This window comes from Bombina bombina, chromosome 1 (genome assembly GCF_027579735.1).
Source record: "Bombina bombina isolate aBomBom1 chromosome 1, aBomBom1.pri, whole genome shotgun sequence".
In the NCBI taxonomy this organism is placed as follows: domain Eukaryota; kingdom Metazoa; phylum Chordata; class Amphibia; order Anura; family Bombinatoridae; genus Bombina; species Bombina bombina.
The window spans coordinates 686,055,721-686,067,066 of record NC_069499.1 but is presented as its reverse complement, the minus strand read 5'-3'; the positions used below and the strand labels follow the sequence as shown (position 1 = coordinate 686,067,066).

The 11,346-nt window shown below is 33.8% G+C and overlaps 1 protein-coding gene across 1 annotated transcript in view; it reads left to right on the top strand.

Annotated features, from left to right (window-relative positions):
- Positions 1-3,743: 3,743 nt before the first annotated feature.
- Positions 3,744-11,346, top strand: part of IL1RAPL2 (interleukin 1 receptor accessory protein like 2) — a 1,497,664-nt gene continuing 1,490,061 nt past the window's right edge. The window contains exon 1 of the mRNA XM_053699168.1: positions 3,744-4,366. The gene's annotated coding sequence lies outside the window, so the exon portion shown is untranslated. The remainder of the gene's footprint in view (positions 4,367-11,346) is intronic.

The following is an 11,346-nucleotide window of genomic DNA, read 5'->3' as shown; positions in this document are numbered from 1 at the left end:
GGTGCATTTAGCCACCAACCAGCAAGCACAACCCAGGTTGTGAACCAAAAATGGGCCGGCTTCTAAACTTACATTCTTGCTTTTCAAATAAAGATAGCAAGAGAATGAAGAAAATTGATAATAGGAGTAAATTAGAAAGTTACTTAAAATTGCATGCTTTATCTGAATCATGAAAGAAACAATTTGGGTTCAGTGTCCCTTTAAAGGGACATTTCAGCCAAAATTGTAATCCATGTGGATGCATTTTAGTTTTGAATAACAGAATTTTTGTAATATACATGTATTACCAAAAATGCTTCTAATAAAAGCTATAGCTTTTTAAAAAGTGTATATAAGTATGCACCATGCACCAGCATTTTAAACACAACACTTGCTCAGATATCCTAAGGTATTTGTACCATCTGAGAATGAGTTTGTTAATTGTTGACTTAATAATAGCCCTACTGGTGCTCTGAATAGCTGCAGTATTTAGAATGAGGATGCAAAGACAATATCTAGCTATACTTCACATGTACTTGCAGAGGAAAATGTTAACACTAAAACAGTGATAACTTTTACTAGAAGCATTTTTTCCAATACATGTATATTGCAAAAATGTTTCTATTCAATCATGTAATTCATCTATATATTTTGACTGGAATGTCACTTTAATTAGAGCACAGGTGGAAAAAAAAATCTGATCGGTAACTATGGTTACTAACCTTCTCTTATCCATCAGTTGATTGTTTCACCTGTGCTATAGTTAAGATATAATGAATATCCGGCCCATTAAGGGTCCTGAGACATGGAGTTGGGAAACACTGCAATATGTAAAGCATAAGAGTTTAAAGGGATATGAAACCCCAAAATGTTTCTTTTGTGATTCAGATAGAGCATGCAATTTTACGCAACTTTCTAATTTACTCCTTTTATCAATTTTTCTTTGTTCTCTTGGTGTACTTTGTTGAATGAGCAGCAGCGCACTACTGGTTGCTGACTGAACACATGGGTGAGCCAATGACAATCGGTATATATATGCAGCCACCAATCAGCAGCTAAAACCTAGGTTCTTTGCTGCTCCTGAGCTGTCCTAGATAATCCTTTCAGCAAAGGATAACAAGAGAAGGAATTAAATTAAACAATAGAAGTAAATTAGAAAGTTGTTAAAAATTGTATTCTCTATCTAAATCACCAAAAAAAAAATGTTGGGTTTCATGTCCCTTTAATTTTCAACTTATTGTCCCTTTAATTGTCCCTTTAATTCAACAGAATTACCCAAAAAACAAATGAAACCCAATTTATATATTGATAGGTAGACAGACAGAAGGCAGACAGACAGACAAACAGATGATAGATAGATAGATACTGGCAGATTTCCACAGTGTCATAAAAACATTGTATCCTGTCATTCAGAGTCTATACTATATTATTTACAACTAATAGTGCAGTTGGACAGTGGAATATATTAAGAAGTGCTTACAGCTTGCTGCAGCCAAATACTTGTGATTTGTATCCTTAAAGGGACATTATACATTAAATTTTTCTTTGCATAAATGTTTTGTAGATCATCCATTTATATATCCCATCTGGGTGTGTTTTTGTAAAACTTTAAAGTTTTGCTTATTTTTAAATAACATTGTGCTGATTTTCAGACTCCTAACCAAGCCCCACAGTGTTAGATCTATACTGATGTATACAGACTTCAGACTGCTTCTGTTTATATAATGGGTCTTTTCACATGCAAGGGAGGGGGGAGGTTCTGCAATCAGCCCATTTCAGTGGGTGTCCCAGGCTAATCTCATATTGGGATCTCTAAGTAAGTTTTTAAAAGGTTTTATACTGGATTTTTAGATCAGTATCTGTGCATATTCGTCTATAGTAGTGTCTATTACATGCAGTTATATGGAAATTGGTGCTTACTGCCCCTTTAAGATTACTTGTTTTTTTATTCAAAATCTATTATGTAATATTTAAAACTTGCTCTTGCAAATGCATTATAAAAGTTTTGGGAATCGCAGAGATTTTTAGCGGCTGTTTGATTCTTTTTCTAGGTAAAGCGAGGCCTTTGTTCTAGTAAGTATGATGCTTCCCAGTACAGCACATGCTGAGGAGGGCTGTCTGCAAACAGCAGTTTTAATGTTCTATTCTGTTTCATATCTAAAAGTCTGGGGCATTTCTCTTGCATCGAGATATTCAAAATAAAGGAGCATTTTTTTTATACAGAACAGGTGCTTATGACATCTTAAATACAATTATGCATGACACTGTGTAAACTGAACACAACACAAATATTTAGGGATCCAATATTAAAGGGACACTGAACCCAATGTTTTTCTTTTGTGAGTCAGACAGAGCATACAATTTTAAGCAACATTCTAATTTACTCCTATTATCAATTGTTCTTCATTCTCTTGCTATCTTTATTTGAAAAAGAAGGCATCTAAGCTTTTTTTTTTTATTCAGGACTCTGGATATCACTTTTTTATTGGTGGATGAATTTATCCACCAATCAGCAAGGACAACCCAGGTTATTCACCAAAAATGGGCCGGCATCTAAACTTACATTCTTACATTTCAAATAAAGATACCAAGAGAATGAAGACAATTTTATAATAGGAGTAAATTAGAAAGTTGCTTAAAATTCCATGCTCTATCTGAATCACGAAAGAAAAAATTGGGTTCAGTGTCCCTTTAACCTTAAAGGAAAATTTTGTGATTCAGACATACATGCAATTTCCAATTTTGTTTTTTGTGGTATTTTTTGTTGAAGAGCATACTTTTGTAGTTAGAGTGCGCGTGCTGCTATCTACTGTTGCCAAATAGTGTGCTAGATATAAGCACGCTCCTGAGCATACCTCCTGCTGTTCAACAAAGGATATCAAAAGAAACAAAGCCAATGTAATAATAGATGTAAATTGAAAACATTTTTAAAATTGTATGCTCTATCTGAATCATGAAAGAAAATGTGTTGGTTATGTGTCCCTTTAAATATAGATGTCAGAATGTTCAGTAGAACTACAGAAAAAGCTTACAGTAAATATCTGTGTGAACCAAAAACAGATGACAACAATAATTACTGATAAATGATGCATAGAGGAGAGCTTACTTTAGTGAGATGACAATGACTAATTTATAGATCAGCCTGTCAGTGTGATCTACTTGTAGTAATCTGAGCATGTTACACATAACTATCCTTGTGCTGAATATGTGCTGCAATTATTACTATTAATATTTTAATTGACTCTACATAACAAATAACCATTTAAACTGAGCCCTCTTACTGTGAGATCCCTATTTTACCATGTTGGATCACCGGGTGTAGAGGAAGACTTAGAGGTCGTATAATGTTTCAGTAAGAAATTAAAAAAAAAAAAAGACATTTTCCTCTAGAAGCAAAGTCTATACAACCATAAACTGGATAAACAATGTATATATTTTCAAGTTCTTTTTTTATTATTAATTAATATTGTCTTATTAGTTTTACAATGTTACATTTTTTACATCTGTCAAACTATCATGAAAACAATGCTAGTAAATGATAGTAAAAATAAAAATGTCAGTGGGTTAATGACACAAAGACTATACCTGAATATTAGCTGATCCCTGATACCTCTGCATCTTTAAGAAGATGCTGCTTGCAAGTGAGTGTGTGAAGCTATTGGGCCCGCCCCTCTCTGCCAGGGATTGGACCGCAGGCAGCTTGTCCATCAAGAAGGGGATCAGAGCTGCTTCCACAGCACCAAGCACAGTCTGCAGTACACACTACACATACTGGGGATCCTGCAAGGCAGCCCTGCTTAGGATCACTGCATCCTGTACACTACAGGGACACAAAAAAGGAACCAGGATCACTTTGGATCTAGGATTTAGTTATTTATGTGCATCTTGTTATGGGTTGATCATTCACTACAGAACCTATTGCACTTTGCTAGGGGATTGTACAAACACGTGGATACTGGATATGTATTAGTTACATGTGATCTCTATCTCTGTAGTGCTAAAACTCAGGGGATGATATAGAGTTGGACCCTGCTAACTTCATAGGGTGGAGGAGAAGCTTTTTCTCATCTCAGGGACACACGGATTTGCAAGGTGTGAAATATTAAGACAATGGTTTAAAGGAATAAATGAATCAGCAGCAAATTACTGACGAGCTCCTGCTGCTTTTGGTCAGGTTATAGCAGATACATTTTTAGCAGCTGAGAAAAAAGTTGCATATTCCTATCATCAGACTGACTGAGCTCTGGCACTAATGGAAAAACTGACAAGTTAAATGCACTTGTAATATTTGCACCTGTCTAATGGGTACTGGTAATAGGAGTATATTACAGAGGTGCTGAAATATTCCCATCTCTGCACCAAATCTGCACATGGAACATAGATACAGGTAAGATATACAGTGTGCTGACTTCTGTATCTCACGGAAATATAAAGACAGATTATATACATCACCCAGGCTTATATACACTGATGAACTCATGTATAAATGATTAAAGGAACATGAAACCCAATTTTTTTCTTTCATTATTTAGAAAGAGCATGCAATTTTAAATAACTTTCTAATTTACTTCTATTATCTAATTTGCTTTATTCTCTTGATATTCTTTGCTGGAAAGCATATCTAGATATGATCAGTAGCTGCTGATTGGTAGATGCACATAGATGCCTTGTGTGATTGGCTCACCATGTGCATTGCTATTTCTTCAACAAAGGATACCTAAAGAATGAAGCAAATTAGATAATAGAAGTAAATTGGAATGTTATTTAAAATTGTATTCTCTTCCTGAATCATGAAAGAAAATGTTTGGGTTTAGTGTCCCTTAAAGGAGTCATTTATAGTCTAATCCACATTTTGAGGGTATACAAAGGGAAATTCCGACATAGTAAAGTTCAAACATTGTTTTCTACCTTGTATGTGTCGTTCCTTTAAGATTTTGGCATCCCACTTTCTTTTAAATGATCTCCACATAGCAATGAAAATAAAGCTTAGTTCCTGTCCTTATTAGATGCAAAGCAGCATTATAATGCAACATAATCTGAGTAAAATAAGAATCATTAGCTTTGAAGACGGTAAATGTGTTGCATTGCTTTGCTGTGACATCTAGTAGTGGAAGTAATGATTAAAAACTTGATAGAAAGAAATATATTGCATTGCTGAAATAAAAAGATAAAACCTGCTCTCTATCTTTATTTAACCAGTACACCTCTCCCCCACATATAACAAGATTTTGGTAGCCCTACTTAATATATCCAAATTTCTGCTACATTAGTCCTACCCGTCACATTAACTGCTTAAATATATAGTCATTTTAACACCCCTAATTATAACCATACAATTTGTTTTACTATTTTATCTATGGTAGTTTAGCATTAGTGTATGAAAATCATTTTTTTTCTGTTGTATTAAATTTGACTTGCTTGATAAAATGTTTATCTATATCTGTGTTTGGAAATAACATCATGTGTATAATTTTGCTCATCATTTTAGCTGTTCAGTTACTGTAAAATAGTTACTCATTTTGCTTTATAAAATTACTATATTTTTTCTAAATGTTAACAGCATATCTGGTCTACAGAAGATTGGTTTCCACTAAATTTAGTTAAATGCCTCTAGTGATTTTGTGACAGAGCTTAATCAATCCACTGAAGTCTGAAAAATATTATTATTATTTTATATCATTATTATTTTCCCTTACAGCTGTTTAGCTATATTTGTAACTATCTTTAATAATTGAAATCTGTCTGGTTGATCAGCTTCCGAATGCTTTTTTATCCCTGAAGTGTGACCTATTATTACCAGGTTGTAGTTTGCTTCTTGATTAAGTGCAGTTTGAAAAGTCAATAGATTTTGAGTGCACCGATTAATTTCGAGTTGCGTTTGTAGGTAGCTTGAGTGTAAGATTAGTTTAACCAATCACTGAACACACCTCATGTGCTTAGATGGTAAACTTATTTCTGTTAATCTAATTTCAATGCATATACCTTTGTCTGATAGTTTTGACATATTTATTGTGCTGTTATTTATAGGTTTGGTACATCTGTGGTTTATTTTATGGCCTATCTTCCAAAGATGCTGTTCTGGCTCTAGATTGCTGACATTTTAACTTCCTTACACACACATCTGCTGTGATTTAAGGATGTAACTTGCCACAGCACACTAAAAGTAAATCAAATTTATCCCTAGTTCTGGTCAAGTAATCACTTGTCCTGGGCATTACAAGAGGAATCTGCTTCAGTCTGTCTTCAACTCTTGTACCTTTTAGTACTTTTAATTTAATGTAGCTATTTTTTGCTGGTTATAGGAAAGGTTCCAAATACTACTGTAAAATTTGAAGTATGAGTGGACGATTTAAGTCAAACTAACTAAATTTAGATTTGATGTGACATCTCAGTTTTCCAAAGTGACAAAATAAAAGATTCCACACACGGGTTTATTGTCTGTTTTATAGTAGAAGTCGGATAAAAAATTAAAAAAAAGCTATTGGGTGACATGAATGTCAAAATTAAACTTTCATGAAATAATGCAATTTTAAGACACTTAAATAGAATTCTATTATCAAATGTACTCTGTTCCTTTTGGTGTCCTTTGTTGCAAAGCATATGTACATATACTCAGCAGCCACAATGTGCTTCTGAGAGCTAGTGAGTGATTGATGGCCACACACATTTACTGTATCTCTTGTAATTGGTTTACTAGATGTGTACAACTAGCTCCGGGTAGTGTGTTACTGCTTTGGAGATTATTCTAACTATGAGTTTAACCCCTTTGCGCCAGTTAAACAGGCAGTTTTTTTATATGCAAGAAATAATACAATATTATAATGATGTAACATGTTAGAGCATTTTCTTCTTTTCTTTTTTTTACTATTTATGTCCCTTTAACTGGCTTCAAAACTTTCTTCACTTTTTCTGCTTATCCATGTCAATAAAAGTATGCTCCAACTATGAATCAAGTTCAGCAAACTCAGGTAAAATAGCTGACTTAAAGATTTCCAGTCAAGTTTTCAGTACTTGCAATTCATTTGTGAAGTCAAACTATATAACTGACTTGCATGGCTCAAATCTGTTCACACTTGTTGTTATAAAATATAAATAGCCAAGTTGCTATGTACCAAGTCAACTATCCATTAATAACCGACTTGTGAAATCCATGCTGTGCACTTGTATCCTACCCGTTTGCTATAATTATGTTTTTAAATCCAACCTGAAATCCCAGATGTTAGGATTCAAAGATCTATAGGTTTAATTTAAAACCCATGCCATTGGCAAACAAGGAGTTAATTTGAAGATAGACCCTTTATGTTTAACAGTAGTTTGTCTTAAAATTAATCTTTTGCCTGTTAGTTGAGCTGATTCTAACTTTAAACCTGCAGATTTCTTTGTGCAATTGACTTTTAGGTTTGCAAAAAAATGAGCAACCAATTAGGCCCCAAGGAAGACAGTGAAACCTGACAGTTTTTAAAATGGGGTGAAGTTAGTTGTATTTTAAAAGCACATATTTATTTATTAGGTTTATCCTGAATACTTACTTGCTCATAGAAAAAAATCAAAATTAAACTTTAATTGATTGGATAGAGTATACGATTTTAAACAACTTTCCAAATTACTTCTATTATCAATTTTGCTTAATTGGTATTATTTGTTAAAGAGTAATCCTAGCTGAGCTCAGGAGCGTGCATGTGTCTTAAACCATCTGGCAGCAGTTTTTATAGCATCACTGCTGCCATAGAGTGCTATATACATGTGCATGCTCCTAAGTCCCTATTAGCCTATAGGTTTAGCCTTCAACAACAGTATACCAAGAGAACAAAGCAAATTTGATAATAGACGTTAATTGCAAAGTTGTTTAAAATTGAATTCTCTATCTGAATCATGAAACTTTTGTTTTGACGTTACTGTCCCTTTAATGGTAATTCTATCAAATCTGCTATAAAACTGAACTCTAATCAGAATGCTTTTACAAACTTCCTAACGTTTTCTAGAGGCTTTATGGGCTTGGCAGGGGGGGACTTGTGGGTAGCAGACCACTGGTGTTTTGTACATGTAACCCTAGTGGGGAAGTGCAGGGCCACATACATGTCAAGGACGGTCAGGGTGTGTCCTGGGTGGAGGCAGGGAAGTCCATGAAAACTAGGTCTTTCCCCCCGACTGTAGATGACCTAGGCAGAAAAACCTCCCAACCCATAATAATCCTGCAGGAACTGGGACTAAGTTGTTTTTTATAAAAAAATATCTGATATTGAAAAATGAATAATTTTTGCTTTAATGTGTACATTTTATATAAAGAGTATTTTTACCTAATAAATGTCTGATTGTAATCAAGGTAGTAAGAGGCTATTTTGTAACAGATCATTTAAAAATACGAGAGCAGAATATTTGCTGGACTATGATGCTGAAAAACTTCTATCATAAATACAAAAGAACAGACAAATATGTTATGAATAGTTTTTGTTCAGGTATTTGTGGGTGGAGTTAATGCTGTTGCTTCACTTTCTGAAACCAGGTCATATAAAAGGAAGAAGTGGAGAGAGGGACATTGCTCCTTAACTTAAAGGGACATTAAACCCACATTTTTCTTTCATGATTCAGATAGAACATGCAATTTTAAGAAACTTTCTAATTTACTCCTATTATCATTTTTTTCCGTTCTCTTGCTATCTTTATTTAAAAAGCAGGAATGTAAAGCTTAGGATACGGACCATTTTAGGTTCAGCACAGTGGAAAGCGCTTGCTTATTGGTGGCTACATTTAGCCACCAATAAGAAAGCTTAAACCAGGTTCTGAACCAAAAATAGTTTGGCTCCTAAGCTTTACACTGAGACACGATATGAAACTCAAAACTACAGTTAAAAAAATGAAACGTAATCATTAAATTATTCAACTGGTTAATAGTTTTTTTAAACCTGTGATGAAAAAACATAAAAAAGTTTGGTAATTTCAGATCCAGTTTCTAAATATTTATCCAATTGTGAGTCCTATTATTTGAAAATGAAATAACTCATTAGCTGAAAACAAGCACTATGCAACATTTTCTTACGTTTTTTTTTTTTCTCTGAGGATTTGATATTTACAAACTGTTTTAGTTGCTTTCAGTCATTCCTGCTGTCTTCAAATCGTGAAATGAAATATTAACAAGAATGAGCTTCTCTATAAGGCTAATGATTGTGTAAGTGGAAAATTATCTCGGTTTAAAGGGGTATGAAAGTCACAATTAAACTTTCATGGCTTAGATAGAACATGTAATTTAATTCTGATGTCAAATTTACTTATTTTGTCGAAAAGGATATACCCGAAGTAGGCTCAGGAGCATTGATGCACTATTAGAAGCTAGATGCTGATTGGTGGTTCCGCACATATGCATTTTGTCATTGGCTCCCTTGCAAGGGTTAAGCACACTTATATGCAATCATTAGTGTAATAATAAAATGCGCTAAGATATTACAGTTTGTTTTGGGGTTTTTTGTTCACTTTTCAACATTTTTTTAGGGTCATGCAATTTTAAACAACTTCCCAATTTAATTTTGTCAACAAATTTGCTTTGTTCTTTTGGTATTCTTTGTTGAAAGCTAAACCTATGTAGGTTAATATGCTAATTTCTAAGGCCTTGCAGACAGTCTCTTATCTCAGTGCATTTTTACAACGCTAGTTCATGTGTGCCATATAGGTAACATTGTGCTCACTCCTGTGGTTGACAAAAATGCAAGTCTGTCAAAAGAACTGAGATAAGGAGGCAGCCTGCAGAGGCATTGTCTATTTATTTTTTTTAATAATTAAAATTCTGGAGTAGACTGTCCCTTTAAGTTGATTGACACAAGTTTGTTTTTGATGCTGCCATGTGATCCATACCAAATGTTAAAATATCCAATTGTATTTTGTAGACCAGAGTAGTATTGTAAGGCCAGCGATACAAAAACGCGCAAAAGTCACTAAGTTGTCTCTTTGGCCTCTCTAGCAGCTCTGTCCTCCCCAGTTCCTGTGTTATATTGTGCAGACAATTCAATAAGGAATGAAAAGATAGGTGAGCTTTAGTGAATCAGCTGCATAGAAACCATAAAAATTGGAGAAGCAGGAGAGACCTCTTAGACATTATAGTGTAGTGAATTAAGACAAGTAGCTTTTTACTGTATTACTCAGGAGTATTTCTTCAGAGCTGAGGCAGAAATAAAGCCCTTAAAAGCTTGTCTTTTAATACAAAATGCTAGACCAATAAAGCAGGTTTTGCTGCATACTGCAGTACTGCATATTGCTTCTAAAATATTTATGGAGTGATTACTTCATAAGGCTATTTGTTCTTTTTTAAACGTATATAAAATTGGAGTAAACAGTGGGCTTAAAAATAATCAAAAAGTGCCCAGTGCTCTTATATATTCAGATGAAACTGAACATTTATTTTAGCATGTCTATGATTAGCCTGGTTATCAATATTTGACCCTAGCTCACCCTATGCTAAAACCATCCTATTATTGGCATTATTTGCTGGTCTTTTTAGTTCTTTCCAGCATATAAATAGCTTGCCATAAATTTGATGACACCACTGTTTGGTTTAGATACAGGAGGTGTTGAACAATGAATTAGACCTGAGGTCACTTGGGGCAGCAGTGTGTTGCTTTGCTTATTGGTATATGACATATTTGTTATGGTCTCCAGAGACTCAATGGGGATTTGATGGATGACATAAACAATACATTTTGTTTTATTAAATTTACCATTGGGAAGGAGCTCACTGCTGTTTGTCACCAGATCTATATGAGAAATCAAAACTTTATTATAGGAAAACACAATGGCAAACAATTCTGTTTTTTAGTTAAAAAAAAACAAACGAGGAAAAAGTATTTTTCTACAGAATTATTAAACTTATTTTTAGTGCAATTTTAACTGATTATTATTATTATTATTATTATTATTATTATACTTTATTTATAAAGCACCAGCAAATTCTTCAGCGCTCTCTATGGGTACAAAAGATAAAAGTACAACAATGATACAGTATTTTTAAGAGATAAGACAACATTTTTCAAACAAACACAGGACGAATTGAGAGTCCCATTACAATGGGAACTTACAATCTAGAAGGGTAGGAGTGTGAGAAACAGGAGGTGGGGTAATAACCAAAGTTTATTACTCAGAAACCATATAGTATTTTAAAGGAACAGTAAAGTCAAACCAAATATTGTCTTGCTTCTAAACTTTTTTGCTTTTCAAATAAAGATAGCAAGAGAATGAAAAAAAATCGATAAAAGGACTAAATTAGAACGTTGCTTAAAATTGCATGCTCTATCTGAATCATGGAAGAAAAAAAAATCTGGGTTCAGTGTCCCTTTAATTTTGACTTTACTGTCCCTTTAACTAGTAAAGTATCATTAAGAC